Below are 17,716 nucleotides of genomic sequence, written 5' to 3' on the forward strand. Positions count from 1 at the left end.
GGCGGCGCGAACGCGGTGTAAGGGCGGAGGCAGAAGTGAATGTCGGTCCCTGACTGGCTGGCGGGGCTGTCTGTCGAACCACACACAGCTTGTGAAAGGTGAGCTATTTTTAGACGGCTATATAAGCGCCGAAGCGTCACTGTCACACTAGCTGAGAGAAATGGAGTTTGGAGGAGGTTGGGAAGTTGCTGGAGTCTTGCGTGTGTGCTGAAAAAGTAACTATTTACCGTTACGACCTGCTAACTCAGTGAAATGCGTACCAACTGTGTAGATTTGACATAGCTACGGTTGTAAAGAGTTATTCCAATGTGTACCCGCTCCCTAAACAGCGAACCGCTGAGTGAAGGAAGGATCGAGGAGAGCGGAGGTTGTTTTCCTGTGGGTGAGGAAATGCATTCCTCAGGTTTGGAGCCCCCTAGCGCTTGAGATATCGCAGGCTTGCTCAGTGCTGCGGACTGGCATTCACTTCTCCATAGGGCTGGACCATAATGACATTTTCAGCAATCGATTATGTAAACATCACGATAATCGTGATTATCGGCTGAATAAATGCAATATTTTAAATTTTTGTAATTTATCAAAGTTATACTTTAGCACCATCACAACTGCCAGTCTAAGATACTGAGTTTAGAAAAACAAAACAAACAACCAAAAAAAATAAAAAATAGACCGTATATGCAGTTTTAAAATTTCTGCTGGGTGCCCAAGACAAACGCGAGTCTAAAAATACGCCTTTTGTAATTAGTGTATTTATAAAATATGTCATTTTCATATATATATATATATATAGAGAGAGAGAGAGAGAGAGAGAGAGAGAGAGAGAGATGTAGAGATGTAATATTATAAGGAGCGTCTCCCTGCTGGCTTCCAGTGGCAGTAGTGCTGTAACGTGGTTGACTTGTAAACACTCCCTCATAGAAATCCTAATTCAGCGTGCAATTGATTGGGAGACACTGCAGTCTTAAATACCGTATATAGTGTTTATTACAGTTCTGGCACAGTGTGATTAGCTGTTGCATCATACCTCCTAAGACATGTACATACAGAACAGTGACCCATAACAAACTATATGTGATCTGCTGCTGATTAAAGTCTCTTAGAGCTCTCGTAGTGCAGTTAACTAAGAGTCATATCTGTGTTTTTAGGTCTCTGGTGTGTAGCTGTATGTGTTGCATGATGGCGCTGACTGGGTATAATTCAATGTTGGAAGACAGATACAATGACACATGGTAGGTGAAAGCTGTTGCAGGTAATTTTCTCTATTGATTTGTGTGTGTTTTAGACAAGAGGAATGGCAGTGTGGCAGGCTTCCCTGAACAAGGGGGAATAAGAAACAGCACTGAGTAGCAGATAACAGGCTAACAGAAACACTTTGTAATCCCTGTCAGTAACGCAATTTGGAAGAAACTTTACAAGATTTCATGAAGAATTTGTCAGTCCATGATGCATTTCACCAGCGTATGTTCATAGCACCAGCACATACCCCTTCTCTAATTGAGTACCACACCCTCAATTCCCTGGAGTCCCAGTACTAAACACATACATACATACAATATAGGCTAAAATAAACGTGTTCTCTTTAAGATACATTTCAACATTTTAAACAAAAAATCATCTATATATATATATATATATATATATATATATATAAAACATGTCATTTTATGTCCACATCTGTGGACCCAGGACCTGAAGGGGCTATACCAGTAAATCGGTTGCAGATTTTTTATTTATTTAAAGGAATGATTTAAAGGGTTTAAAAAAAAAAAAAATTGTAACCTCTTCTTGCTTGTTTTTTATACTTTAGCCCTATAATGCTCATCTCATTTCTCATCAAGTAGGATGCTTAGTCACCCCAGAATGTTATTATTTTTCATATGCAGTACATTGCATTGCCAGACAGGAAACAGAATGGTGTTTTGTACAAGAAACAGAATCCAGTCACATGAATAAAGCGGTTTTTCTCATTTAGAACATGCTTGGGGATTACAGGGTTAATTTTCAATGTTCCTATATTTCAAATACTGTAAAACAAACTGTATAAAGGAACAGTTGCTGCACCTTCCTGGTACTGTGCCTGCAGTAATCGCTTCCTATCTCCTCTCTGTCTGAGCTTTGAGAGGAGGCATTGTAGGCAGCAGCAAATCTGTTTTCACTTCAGCTGCCCTGAGTAATAGCTGGGTAGAGATCCTGACAGGCATGTTCACAAAGATGACCCAATGCCACATTCTTTCAAGTAAAAACAAAAAGTAACTGAGCTGCCTGCAGTGTGTGCGTGCGTGTCAGTATGTGTGTGTGTGTCAGTGTGTGTGTGCGTGCGTGCACAACTTTTAGTACAATCCAGTTAAGGACAAGATTGCAAAACTGATTTTTCCCTGATCTTTTGCCTGCGTGCCTTATTAGACAATGCCAGGAGCCCCATAGTCCTTCTTGTTTAATATCAGCAAGACCAGTGTGACCGATGAAGCACTGCTGTCCGCTCTGCCATAGTGGATGTATATTTTATGGGGGTGTGCAGGGAGGAAATTGGTAACTAAGGGATAATGTTATCTGTCATTTCAGTGACACCCAAGGAAAAGTCCATCTCAAAGGCCTTGAGTATGTATTAATATCAACATAATGAATTAGCCATTTTTAATGAGCATTCTGGTTGTAGGAGCACCACGTGCAAAGATTAAATACCAAATTATGCATAATGGTTATTCATTATTCAATAATACGTGTCAGGGAGATATTTTTGTAATAGTTTGCATTCCCCTGACATGATTATTAAATGGTTACCTGGTGGAGTTAGAAATTGTGAAGTTATACAAGTCAGTAAGCATTTCTACTGCATAACTGTTTCCTACAAGGCTTTGTATGTGGTACTGTCAGGCCCTAGTAACATCGAGTTTGATTGCCCACAATAAAGCTGGGATTTGATCTAAAGTGGGATATACCATCCATCAGCAATCTAGTGACTCAACTGAAAAAGCTGTCTGGGTGTTTATTACTGAGTATTCATTGTAATGTATGGGTTAAAAAATAATAGAAAAAAAGTAAAACTGTGGTTTACTTTAATTGAACTTTTAAGTCACGTAAACCCATCAAAACCTTACATCTCAAGAAAATTATTATTATTATTATTATTATTATTATTATTATTATTATTATTATTATTTTAAAGCGGTTGCTTTTATCTCAAGTAACTTACAGACACTAGGGGGTGAACCATGCATCAACAACTGCTGCAGAGCCACTTACAATATAGCATTGTACTAAAGTGATCCAAGTCCAAACAAGACACTGAAATTGTCATAAAGAGACAAAAAAGTGTTTGAAATATTGATCTAAACCAAAGATTTAGTTGATCTAATCTGAGGGAAATGCACACACAAAAGAGAGAGAAATAACAAACTGTTAATAGAAGCCATGTTTTTATCATAACCAAGAGAACCCTAAAGGGTGCTTCTGCTTGGATCATTACTGCATGTGCCATGCATACTAGCTGTTCCAGGGTCTTAACCCTGGGATCCTTTATTCATGGGAACCGATTCTAATTGCAAAGTGACTTTGACAAGTCGTGTGTCAGCATGCAAACTGTGAAGAAAGGTTTAATCAACCCTCACAGAAAATCTGAACATACAGTTACACTGGCATGCAGAGTGCTGGACACCTCTGTAAAGGAATTATTGAACTAAGTGGCAGAAATGCATTGTTTTCAGGTTGATTAATCACAGAAATAGGTTGAGGGTTAGCCACAACCCACATTCCTGAATATTCTGATCCTCTGAATTCTTGTGAGTGTGTTAGACTGCAGCTTTCAATTGCAATGCTGGGGTTGTGACTGAGCTGTATCAAAGGATTCAGATATGCACATTGGGGTGAACAGAGCTTAGACAAAATGACTGTAACATGAAAATAGCCTTAAGTAGGTGAGATGGATGACAGTGTGACAGTTCAGGTTATATAAATCTGTAGTACTTTTAGATTGCAATAGATTTAGGTCATGGCAGCTTGAGTCTCTGGGTCTGTACCAGAATTGCGTAAAAAAGTAATCTTATTGTTCTGTTCTGTGTGTGGCACACTGGAAGTCACTGAATGTGGTTTCCAGTGGTCATGATGGATGAAGCATGTCCCTGGTGCAGCTCTGCAAGGGTTTCAACACATCTCCCACTGAACACCACGAGTTCTCTCTCTTTAGTGCATTTCTCCCTGTAAAACCCGCTCCTCACTAGAGGCAGAGTGTTGCAGGGGGCAGGTTGTTACATTGTGGTGCACCCAATGCACAGAGCTGAGGCGTGCTTTTCAGATCTCAACTCGGACCACAGGGGTGCTGAAAACCTCTGTTCTCAGGATATGACAAACATAATGGAACATCGCTTATATAAGGGTTATTACGGTATTTTGCATGGTGTTTCTGTAGTGTTACAGTGCTTTTCCCATTGTTATACTATGCATTTACCATAGATTACCCTGGTTTGCCATTTTTATTGATATATACCTTGTAACTCTTTACAGTGCTTGCCTGTGCTTTATTACACTTTGCTGTGCTTTTACTATGGGACACTTTTATAAGAGATGATTTAACGTGAATCTAAAAGTGAATCTATGTACCAAGTTGCTCTTTAACAGTAAGTTTTGTGATATATTTGTGCAACAAGTGTGGGAATTTAGTCTTTAGTACTAACTTGAGTGCTGGCTACAGTACGGTACCATCTGCAGATCATTCCCAACTCTCGACTGTCTTAGTACCAATCACAACGATCCCCAGCTTTAGTACAGACCTTAGGCTTAAGCTGATCACTTCTCCTTCGGTTGCAGCTTATGTAGATGTATAGATTCTCACAACCCAAGGAGATATCGTCACTAAAGGCATGCCACCGTAGCCACGAGACCTGGATCTGAGTGAATTGCAGATGGGAGGCAGATAAAGAGGCTTGTAATTCATGATATGAGCCCACACCCTCTGGAGTGATTTCCCTCTGTATTAATGTGCTGGTGATACAGAACCCAGGAAGCACAGCCCCTGGGGCGACTTCATCTTGAGCAGAAACCAGAAGAAAGGTTGTATAACATGGGACTCGGGCTGTCAATTACACACTGTATCTCAGCAAGGAGAAGGAGGACAGCTAGTTCAGCCGTGAACGCTGTGAATCTTTAATGCTGTGTTTGTGTTTCCTTTGCAATTAAATAAATGGACCACAGAGAACAGAGTAGGAATAACAGTGAATGAATTTAAATAAATAAATGCATGCAAGGCACTGTCTTTCCTTCAATACATTTATTTTTCTCAGTCTCATAACATTATGGTAAACTAGCGACTGTCGTGGTACATTGATACAGTCTATAATTCCTATGAAAATGCAGTGTTACCCAGAGGCAATATAGTCATGCGAAAGCAATTCCATCATGTGAGATATGGGATATTATTAAGCTGATGCTGCGGGCAGTGTTTTAATATTTGTTATTGGCCAATTTGTTGAGGTATTGAAGCAAAATGCATTATTGCCTGTTTGAGCCAATTTTTTGTAGTTTTTTTAAGATAGGATAAAACCGTAAGGGGCCTATCTGAGAGCCCAATAAACACACGGCATCAATCATCTTTTGGAGCGGTAACGCTGGCATTTGTCAAATAAAAGTTGAATCTATTTACATATAAATATATTATTTTGGTTAACGTGTTTTTCTTTTTATAATAACAGTATACATTTACGTACTGTATCATCAATCATAAACAGGAGAGGGAGAAACAATAAATGATGTAACAGCGATATTAAAAAGGAATGCTGCTTTTTTATTGCACACATCTAATTCCGGTCTTGACATTTTGGAGAAAGCCTGCCTGCCATTAAAATGCTGCCTATAGGATTCAGACAGCTCTTCCCTGAACCAGTGAAATCAGTTTTTAAACTGAATATTTGCACAAAAGAGGGGAAAGAAGGTCAGCATTCAGGAGATATTAAAAATCACAGGAGGGTGTACCCTATAAAGATGGTGTTTCCATGTGGTATCCCGTGGTAACAGCACACAGCATGACAGCTGTCCGGTATCGATTGTGATTAGCGCCGCAGCCCTTTCAAAGAAAACAAAAAAGAGAAACTGTGCTGAATGTCTGAGATGAAAGGAAGAGGAATTCAAATAACTTTTTTTTTTTTTTTAATGAGCAATTAAATAAAGTGGTTGGGTTTTTATGTCTGCATCAGCGCTAATGGTTTCAATGATTTAGCATTTATGGGGTGGGTGAAAAAAACATTTTTTGTTTAATAGATGAACAGATACATCTAAACATGTATGGACAGATTGCTCATTAAAATCTTTTGCATGTTCGTTCACCACCTATATATATATTGCTCATATATATATATATATATATATATATATATATATATATATATATATATATATATATATATATATATATATATATGTGTGTTGTGTCATATACAGTATATATATATATATATATCTATATATTATATATATATAATATATCAGCTATTTATCGAGGGCTGCAAATTGGCGCGAAGACTCAGAGAGAAAGCCAGCACTGTAAGAAACACAAAACACTTTACCTGGTTACCGGAGCAACGCTGTACTGAAACGTTCAAAGGAATGGGGCCATAATTTCAGAGCATTTACTCCAGTCTTTAATTAATTAACTCCTATTTGTAGTAAGGTTCTATATTTCAAGTCCTCTTCAGCACTCAAGGTGTTTTGTTTTTCATTTTGAAACATTAACATGATTTTTTCTCCTTTACAAAAAGGGGCTAATTAAAGAATGGAGGAAGCTCTGTGAAAGTGTGGCTTAATGAGCAATTAACGCAATCACCATAAGGCAGTTACATTTGAAAGTCTGTTTAAAAGAGGAACCAAATCTGGGACTGCCATATTAAAGCTGGTGTAAAAAAAAAAAAAAAATATATATATATATATATATATAAAATCAAGGGATGCCAAGATATTAAGAAAGTCTGAGACGGATGAAGTGAGAAACATACGCCCCACCCCCAGGCATTCCTCAATCATACCATTCTGGAGTAGCACCACCTCACCTGTCAGCACGTTCAAATCTTGTGCATGTGTATTTAAGAATCGAATGGGTATCAATTCAGGGATGCCAAGCTGTTTCACGAGAGAGAGGTCTGCGTAGTGGAACGATGAACTGCACCCCCACCGCCTCCTCCCTGGCCCCAGCAGCTCTGCGTTTGTTCCTGTGTCCCAGTGCTTGTTGGAGTGCAGTATATTTCATTGCTCTGCTAGTGTCTCCAGCTCCCTCTGCGGATGAAGGTTAATACTCAAGCCTGGTCTGAGCTGCACCCTTTTATCTCTGATCTCGGGAGCAGTTCTAATAATGTATGACACTAAACAACTGCACTGCCTTTTACTGAATGGACAAGCACAGACAATCAGGGTACTGGGGTATAGGAAATTACTTCCAGATTCACGGACGTGTTGTGGCACTGTATAGTACTTCTTTTAAACTAGCTTTAGGATGTTTCAATACAGCCTATTGAGCCCTAAACTACCAGCAAAGTGTGTCACATTGGTCTTGACCAGAGTCCGCAAGGTGTTTACATTTCTTTGGTTATGGAAACACCTGCCAACCGAGCAACTACTGTCAGCCATCAATGCTCAGCTTCTTATAACCCACTGTGATTTAAACTAGCAGCTAGGAGATGCAGCTTTTATTGCATTGTGCATTCCAGGGATCCCATCTGCATAGCAGATTAATCAAGCCCATATACACCAAGGTGTGTGCTGCATATACAAGCCCTTACTGGGGTTAAATAGCTGTATTTAATGCATTATATTAACGTGGCACGCCTGACCTATATACTATACAGATATACTGATAGACTGGTAGATTGTTGAAAAATAATTATTTAAGTTGAATTCAAGCTGTCAGATTTGTTCAATCAGGTTTACCTACCTTCCTGATAAGGCTGCTTCAGCCTGCTTGTCGTATAAGATAACAAGGTTGGCATTAGTGCTGGGCATGTGATTATAACAAGTCAGGGCACGTTCGTGTGATGGGAGATTCGGAGTGGAATGATGACTATGTTGAGGGTGTATGTCCCTTGTTACCAGTAAGCAGACTGACCTAGAAAGCAATAGATATTCACGCATTTATTTCTTTATTTACTGCATTTATAGGAATCACAAATTCTGTAGACAGAACAGTTGCCAATCAAGTGAGAATAACGCTTTTTGCATTGACTAAATAAAAGAATCCAGGGCAGCTTGTTTTTTTTTCTTCTGTATGTATACGCAAGCTGTAAGGTGCAGAGCATTGCTGTAAGGCGCAAAGCATTGCGTTTGTAAAGCGTGAATGAAAAGTAAAGGGCTGCGGGAGCTTCTCTTTCAGCCAATCCCAGAGCTGCGTGCTGATCGTTAGCCGATGCTGGCCATGGGAAAGCTATCTATATTGTATTCTTAAATTATCTAGTGTAATTTTTTATACTTTAATTAACTCCTTAAAGTCCTGCTGTTGTGACTGAGTCGTCTGCCCAGAACCGTGCAACCAGCAATAGAATGTCTGCAAAATTCCATTCCAATATAAGAGTTTAGAACTTCAGTTCGGGAGGAAGGACTGCCCCCACACTCATTACTTCATCTACTAACCAATCAGGAGATTAGAAATAAACCAGTCACGCACCCCTCCTTATTCACAGACCACCTCCTCCAATCACCACCCCCTTTTTTTTTTTTTTTTTAATTTCATCTTTATCACACCTCATAATCATCAATTCAAATATCACTACTCTCAAATTCTGTGTCTTGGGGGTTTGTCCTGAACCACTAAAGTTAAATTTGATTCCAGTTGGATATATAAGTATCTATAAACTGCTGACAAACCCAATACTCTATTTTTCAATCTGTGTATTAGGATATAACCATCACCACAAATATCTTAGGCTTGCCATTAGCCTGATATTGATGATTCAGAATTACCATTCTCATGGAATGGCCCAAAAGGACTTGTGCATTTTCAGTACATAATGGTTTACAGCACAGCATTAGTTACAGTGGTTTTAAAGTGGGGTTTAAAGGGACAATCTGTTCTCCCTTATTGAATGTTTTAAAAGCATGGCACGAATACATTTGGGGCTAGATTCTGAAAGCTATTTACTCCAAATAAGTCATTAGCAGGATTTTTTTTTTCTCATAAAGGAAAAATGCACACAGTAGGGCACAAGAACTCAGACATTTCATTTTGGAAGATTCTGGGATCAATAAGCTACTAACAACCAAAGGAGCAAGATAGGCCAAGTGGCATTCTCTTTTTGTAACTTTTCTTATATTCTTATAAGTTAGTTAGTAATTTTTTTTTTTCAATTCATTTTAGAATTGTACTTTCTGAAGAAAACACAATTTTAATTACATATCTTTGAGTTTCCAGCCCTGTCTCTATCTTTCAGAAAAATAGCCCTTATAAAAGTTCACCATGGTATTTTTTGCAGCTTTTCCATGCTTTCCTGTGGTTATAATTTGCATTTACCATAGTTTACCGTGGTTTGCCATGTTTATTAATATGCTTTACCAGACCTGGTTATTCTTTACAATACTTCCATATGCTTTACCATGCTTTCGCTGTGCTTTATCAGACTGCCATGCTTTTACTATGGTAGATTTTTATACAAGGGAAACTTTGAAAATAGGTCCTAAAGCTGTCACTTCATAACAGAATGATAGAGGTGGTGTATTTTTCAGCCGTATTTAAACAGGCTGTCAGAAGGATCTGCTGGCTCGTTCAGCTCCCAGTGTTCATTTAAAGGTTGGCTGTTGTGGCTTCAGTAGTAATTTGTGGGTAATTAGGCTCATTTGCAGAGGTTAATGAAGGATGACACTGCGAGATTCAAATTCACCATGAATCCAGTGCTGTTAGGCGCAGCTGCTCGCCAGTGGATTTTTCTTTTCTTGTCGACTGCCCGGTTTACTTTTTCATTTTGTTTCTGTCTACAGAGAGTGACAGCCCATTTCCGCCTGGCCCCACGAGAGACACGCAGTAACCACCAGCCGTTATCTCATTTATGTAGCTCTAATGAAAGGTGGAGTCTGCAGTCGGTTTCTGAACTCATGCCAATTAACCTGCTGTGCCACCTACAGTAGCCATCATTTCAAAAGAAACCCATTCCGCACTGTTGTGCAGCTCCGCACTGCGTAACTAGCTTGCATTCACAGCTGGATCTGTGTTGCTCTGTGTTTGTTCCTTGTCTTTTGCACACGCTCCTTGGCAGAACAATCCCTGCCTCGGGACACAGTACTTGTCACTCTTAGAAGAATCTCTTGTGTTGGCTTGTGCCTGACAGTGTTCAGCAGATAGCTGCGCATACTGTATACCTGAAATCTCAGAACTCCTGGGACTGCTGGGTTCATTATTGCAATCTATCATGTGTGGCCTCTATACAGATGATAGCTAATGGCTTGCAGAAGGATAAACTATTGGTCTTGTATAACGAAGGCCTAATGGCTAGAACTAGGGTATTGTGTTCGATGTTTACACAGCGCCTAGAGGATTATAACGGCTATTTAGAGGCAATCATGGGCATCTTGTAACAGGATTGTAAAGACTTGTGACTGCATGTTGTGTTTACCAGCACAAAGCGACTGATCTAATGGATTTTACATGAATATCATAGTGATTACATAATATTGATCACTGTTTGGTATTTAGAATGCTGCGGCCATATTACAAAATGATCTTAGGTGACATTCTTATCATATCTTCGGAGATAGAATGCCCTAACTACAAGTTTGGGAGAGTTGATATTACAGAAAATGCTCTCCTAATGTATTTTCCTATCCTAATTTAATATAGGAAATTGCACATTACAGATCGTTCCCAACGTGGTCTTTTCCTGAGTTTCTTTCCTAACATGTAGGACTCGGGGGGGGGGGGGGGGGGGGGGGGGGGGGGGGGGACCTTTCCTATCTGTCGGTTAGAAAAAGAAAATTGTTAGTTTGCAAGATCTGAACAAACCATGCAAAAAACTAAACAAAAAAAAATGATGCACATTTATTATTGTTGTTGTGCGTTAGATTTTAAGTATTGTATTGCACAAATATTTCTGGGCATTTTGGTCTTATTATATACAGCATATTCTATAGTGAACCATAATGATCAATTCGTATATTTGGGCTACGTGTCACGTCTAGATCTAGCACCGCCTCCCGAGGAGTGGTTTGTGTTATTAATGTACAAAATTATATTACTGTACGCATTTGCTTTTACACCAGAGGCACGAACATATCACAGTACTGTTATTATTTTTAGCTTTACTTTAGCCTGTGAGGTATTGCTGTGTGTTGGCATTCCTAATTCAAATAAAATTGTGTTCATGACTGAGATTTAATAAGTATGGCTTCATTTTTATTTTGTAAATAGCGGTATTTATGTATTGTTGCTAACTAGGTTTTGTTGTAGATTTTTCTGTGATCAAATCCTTATTCTCTTCTTGACTACAATATAGAGCCAGTGTTTCTTTGCCACAACTGAATCGAGTTTAGATGCCATCATTTAAAAACATTTATAAAAGGGAATGTTCGGAAGCTGCATGCTGATTGGCTGCTGAGGGGTTTTAAACCATGTATAAATATAGCGTAATGCAGAACGGAATTTTTTGTCTAATTGCAGTTCGATTAATAAATTATATATACATAACGTATTAAACTCGCAATGGAGAGCTTGAGTATAGTTTTTTATTATCACTTTATTGTGCCTTGTTACTTGTTTTTTTTTTTCATTTTTGCTAAAAGCAGCTGGCTGTTTGAGCTAATATATATATATATTACATTTACAGCCGCAAGTTTTTAGCTGTGTTTTAATGTTATATTAGCTGTCGAGGCCTAGCGCATTGCAAAGCGTGCAACTAAATTTCGCCCTTCCCCTAGGTCTAGCATGTTCTCGGCTGTGTGTACTCTCATTTTAGCTAGCTTCAGGCATTTCAGTTAAGTAGCTGGACAGGGCTGCAATTAATTATTTTGATCCTGGCTGGGATAAAATCGAATTCTATTGTTGTATTTATTGTTGGAAATGTTGAAAACCTCCAGTTTAACTGTGTCTGGTGGACTATTTTTTCTTCAAAACAGAAGAATATACAATAAATTTTTTTTTTTTTTTCTGTGTATTAGTGTGTCCGTTTTATAAGTGGGATAACACACTCCAGGGCCTGTGGGTTGTGGTGCATTAACACAAGGCTTTTTTGTTATGAAGGGACTTAGCTTTGTGCCTCCAACCGCATATTAATGCAACACAACCCACACCCTGTCGTGTGTTATCCTTTACGTATATTCTGTTAGGATAGGGGGAGGCACTTAGGAAGTTGTAGGCACTGCTAGCTTAGGAAATGCTTCTGTAATACCAAGTTAGGAGAGATCCTATCCGAGCCATGACAGATAAGACATGAAAGCAAGTTAGGCAATTGTTCTGTAATATGGCCCTTGGTGTGGAATATCACATTGCCTTGTAAGGGCAGGCTGAGTAATAACTCTGGGACGGGTATCAGGGTTATCTTGTAAGGGCAGGCTGAGTAATAACTCTGGGACGGGTATCAGGGTTATCTTGTAAGGGCAGGCTGAGTAATAACTCTGGGATGGGTATCAGGGTTATCTTGTAAGGGCAGATGAGTAATAACTCCAGGACAGGTATCATGGTTATCTTGTAAGGGCAGGCTGAGTAATAACTCTGGGACGGGTATCAGGGTTATCTTGTAAGGGCAGGATGAGTAATAACTCTGGGACGGGTATCAGGGTTATCTTGTAAGGGCAGGAATAATAACTGAGTAATAACTCTCTGGGACGGGTATCAGGGTTATCTTGTAAGGGCAGATGAGTAATAACTCTGGGACGGGTATCAGGGTTATCTTGTAAGGGCAGATGAGTAATAACTCTGGGACGGGTATCAGGGTTATCTTGTAAGGGCAGATGAGTAATAACTCTGGGACGGGTATCAGGGTTATCTTGTAAGGGCAGATGAGTAATAACTCCAGGACAGGTATCAGGGACAAGGTATCATAACTCTGGGACGGGTATCAGGGTTATCTTGTAAGGGCAGGCTGAGTAATAACTCTGGGACAGGGTATCAAGGGTTATCTTGTAAGGGCAGGATGAGTAATAACTCTGGGACGGGTATCAGGGTTATCTTGTAAGGGCAGGATGAGTAATAACTCTGGGACAGGTATCAAGGTTATCTTGTAAGGGCAGATGAGTAATAACTCTGGGACAGGTATCAGATCTTGTAAGGGCAGATGAACTCTGGGACGGGTATCAGGGTTATCTTGTAAGGGCAGATGAATAATAACTCTGGGACAGGTATCAGGGTTATCTTGTAAGGGCAGATGAGTAATAACTCTGGGACGGGTATCAGGGTTATCTTGTAAGGGCAGATGAGTAATAACTCTGGGACAGGTATCAGGGTTATCTTGTAAGGGCAGATGAGTAATAACTCTGGGACAGGTATCAGGGTTATCTTGTAAGGGCAGATGAATAATAACTCTGGGACAGGTATCAGGGTTATCTTGTAAGGGCAGATGAATAATAACTCTGGGACAGGTATCAGGGTTATCTTGTAAGGGCAGATGAGTAATAACTCTGGGACAGGTATCAGGGTTATCTTGTAAGGGCAGATGAGTAATAACTCTGGGACGGGTATCAGGGTTATCTTGTAAGGGCAGATGAGTAATAACTCTGGGACAGGTATCAGGGTTATCTTGTAAGGGCAGATGAGTAATAACTCTGGGTTATCTTGTAAGGGCAGATGAATAATAACTCTGGGGTATCAGGGTTATCTTGTAAGGGCAGATGAGTAATAACTCTGGGACGGGTATCAGGGTTATCTTGTAAGGGCAGATGAATAATAACTCTGGGACAGGTATCAGGGTTATCTTGTAAGGGCAGATGAGTAATAACTCTGGGACGGGTATCAGGGTTATCTTGTAAGGGCAGATGTAAGGGCAGGTATCAGGGTTATCTTGAAGGGCAGATAAATAACTCTGGGACGGGTATCAGGGTTATCTTGTAAGGGCAGATGAGTAATAACTCTGGGACAGGTATCATGGTTATCTGAGTAATAACTCTGGGACAGATGAATAATAACTCTGGGACGGGTATCAGGGTTATCTTGTAAGGGCAGATGAATAATAACTCTGGGACGGGTATCAGGGTTATCTTGTAAGGGCAGATGAGTAATAACTCTGGGACGGGTATCAAGGTTATCTTGTAAGGGCAGATGAGTAATAACTCTGGGACGGGTATCAGGGTTATCTTGTAAGGGCAGATGAGTAATAACTCTGGGACGGGTATCAGGGTTATCTTGTAAGGGCAGATGAGTAATAACTCTGGGACGGGTATCAGGGTTATCTTGTAAGGGCAGGCTGAGTAATAACTCTGGGAGGGGTATCAAGGTTATCTTGTAAGGGCAGATGAGTAATAACTCTGGGACAGGTATCATGGTTATCTTGTAAGGGCAGGCTGAGTAATAACTCTGGGACGGGTATCAAGGTTATCTTGTAAGGGCAGATGAGTAATAACTCTAGGACGGTGTGACGGAAAGATGAGTTCTGGTGATGAATCTTCCTCCCAACCTGTGAGGGCGCTAAAGAACGGGAGGAGAAGCATCCGGAAGGGCTGGCCTGACAGTTCGTTTCCGGGTCAGGGAAGTGGGTCAGCCTGGAAAAGAAGCGAGACTCTGTTGTAAGACCGTATTGATTTGAGAGATAAACGAGAGGCAGCTGCAAGTAATAAGGCAGCTGCAACCGTTTATCTCGATATCATGCGGGATTACATATAGGGGCCAGGGTAACGCTGGTCTTCTCCTTCGTTTGGGTAAATGTTCGGAGAGAGAAGGAGCGAGAGAGGAGCTCTCGTTGTTACAGAGAATTACGTGTTGTGTTTTGTTGTGTTTGTTTGTAATTGTCTGCGTTTTGCACCACCAGACAGTTAACTCACCGGTCCGGAGCTGTCGACCAGGGTCAGCACAATCCGGATCACCACTGCACGGAACCGTCACGAAATACAGTGTCTTCACCCACCACAAGCACGTCTGCACTCACCCAGGACTGGTGACCGTGTGTTCGTTTTGTTCGGGACTGTGTCCTATTATTGCTATCCCCGTGCTTTACACATTGTTGTGTATAGCCGGGGATTTATTATTTAACGGTCACCAGACCTGGATTATAAATAAAAGCACCTTTTCACTGGAAACTGTTGTCTGCCTGTCACTCCTGCATCGCATCACCGTTATACCTGTTCCCCTCCACTAGCCACTTTGCCACACGTGGTGTCAGAACACGGGACTATGGACCGCAACGCGCTGGCGGAGTTGCTGCAGGCACTGGAGACCAGACGGGATGCAGAGGAGAGACGGAGGGAGGAGCGCTATACGGCGCTCATTGAACGGGTAGGGCTGATCGTTGCTGCAGGAGCGACCCCTACCGGAACATCATTGATGTCGGCCCCGAAGGCACGGGCCATGAAAATGACGGCGGAGGATGATCCGGAGGCATTTTTGGTGGCGTTCGAGCGGCTGGCAACCGCGGCGGGATGGCCTCGGGAGTTCTGGGCAAGCCAGCTAGGACCTTGCCTGATCGGGGAAGCGCAGGCAGCTTACCAAGCCCTGAGCGACCAGTACGCCACTGACTATGACCTAGTCAAGCAGGCTATCCTCCGTCGTCTCAACATCACCGCGGAGACCCACCGGACGCGGTTCCGCGAGTACCGGAGAGCCCCGGAGACACGCCCCAGGGTGGTGGCACAGCGGTTGTGCGACCACATGGTCCATTGGCTGACCCCAGAGAAGAAGACCGCTCAACAAATGGGGGAAGCCATTGTGGTGGAACAATTCTGCCATGTGGTCGGCGCCGAAACTCAGGCGTGGGTACGGCGCCACAACCCTGACACCCTGGAGGAGGCGGTCAAATTGGCCGAAGATTTTGAGGACTCTTTGACGTCAGCCCGGGTCGGGATCCTGTCAGCCCCTGCCCTGCTCAGGAACCAACCTCTCCCTCCCTCTCCTCCAACACCACCACCATCACCCTCGGTCCCGGCACCCAGACCTCCCAGACCGCCGACCCCGTTGGGCCCCCTTGCCTCCCCCCCATGGAGACCGAGGATGGCCCCCAGCTGGGGTAGAGGTGTTGCCCCTGCCCCGTTGCCCTACCAGCAGCGGGACAGATATTTAACCTATGCCCCCTCTGTCCCTCCACTCTGTTTTAGGTGTAACCAGCCAGGACATAGGGCCAGGTCATGCCCCGCTGCTATGGAGTGTGACGTGGCTGCATGCAACTGGACACCTGGAACGGGTAAGCAGGGGGAAAACGGTTGGGAGGGGCCCTGTCTGATTGACGTGGTTTTAGGGAATGTGAAAACCCACGCGTTAGTGGACACAGGGTGTGAGCAGACCTTGATCAGGACAGCTCTCTTGGGCGGTATGTCGTGGCGGCCACAAGGTCAGGTGGCCATCTCCTGTATCCATGGAGACACGGCGGCATACCCCACCCTAAAAGTATATTTATCGGTAGGACCGATAAAACGTCACCTTGTAGTCGGGGTGGCGGAAAGGTTGCCGCACCCAGTTATTCTGGGCCGAGACTGGCCAAAATTCAAAGAATTGGTGCAAATAATGGCAGTCTCAGCCACACACGTAAACGTGGCAGAAAAAGGGAAAAAGGAACGGATTGGTGATGTGTTTCCTTTTCATCCTGAAATGTTTTCCCCTCTGTTCCGTCCTAGAAAAACAAATAAGGAGAGACGGACCGCGAAATGGGAGGGAGCGTCTTTGAGACAAGGCTGGGGTCTGGTGGGAGAGTGCTGTAATGGGAACAAACGCCAGTCGAAGGGAGTGGGAACGCAGTGTGACCGAGAGAGCGAGGTTACTGGGCCGACTAGGGCAGAGGTTATTCCAGCCCCTCTCAATATACCGGACCCGTGGTACTCAAGCGCGGACCTAGTGTGGGGCCAAAAGAACGACCCGTCACTGGTGCACGCTTGGGGGCAGGTCCGGTCCATTGAAGGTAAGGATGTTGATGGCGCTGGGCCGCTAGTATATCCACATTTCAGTATAAAGGGGCAATTACTATATAGGGTAAACCTAGCCGCGGGCACAGGACAGCCTGTAACACAATTATTGGTTCCCCCGTCTTGTCGGACCGAGGTCATGAGGCTGGCGCATGATATCCCTTTTGCGGGGCACCTCGGAGCCGAGAAGACGAGGGAGCGAATATTGGCTCGATTCTATTGGCTCGGTCTTCATACTGATGTGTCGAAATATGTAGCCACATGCCCAGACTGCCAGCGAGTAGCGCCAGGTCGAGTGCGCCCCGCTCCTTTGGTCCCACTGCCGATTATTTCCACTCCGTTCGAGCGCATTGCAATGGACATAATGGGCCCTTTGCTACCTTCTGACTCTGGGTATACGCATATATTAGTAGTGGTGGATTATGCAACGCGATACCCAGAGGCAGTTCCATTGAGGTCCACTAGTGCAGCTGCAATAGCCACCGAGTTAGCGCAGATTATGGCTAGAGTAGGGATCCCCAAGGAGATTTTGACGGATCACGGAACCAATTTTTTGTCCAATACGTTACAGCAGGTGTACAAAATATTAAAAATACGTCCCATCAGGACGTCCGTTTATCATCCACAATCGGACGGTTTGGTTGAACGTTTTAATCAGACCTTAAAGTCGATGCTGAGGCGATTTGTAACACAGGAGCAGAAACATTGGGCATCGCTTCTT

The 17,716-nt window shown here is 42.5% G+C and overlaps 1 long non-coding RNA gene across 1 annotated transcript; it reads left to right on the forward strand.

The window, feature by feature from the left end:
- Positions 1-145: 145 nt before the first annotated feature.
- LOC121323670 lies at positions 146-14,952 on the forward strand. The gene is made up of 3 exons (XR_005951153.1): positions 146-215; positions 1,146-1,229; positions 14,916-14,952. It is a non-coding gene; the product is annotated as an uncharacterized LOC121323670 (long non-coding RNA).
- The last annotated feature ends 2,764 nt before the right edge of the window (positions 14,953-17,716 follow it).

The sequence above is a fragment of the Polyodon spathula genome, chromosome 11 (assembly GCF_017654505.1).
Source record: "Polyodon spathula isolate WHYD16114869_AA chromosome 11, ASM1765450v1, whole genome shotgun sequence".
NCBI lineage: Eukaryota > Metazoa > Chordata > Actinopteri > Acipenseriformes > Polyodontidae > Polyodon > Polyodon spathula.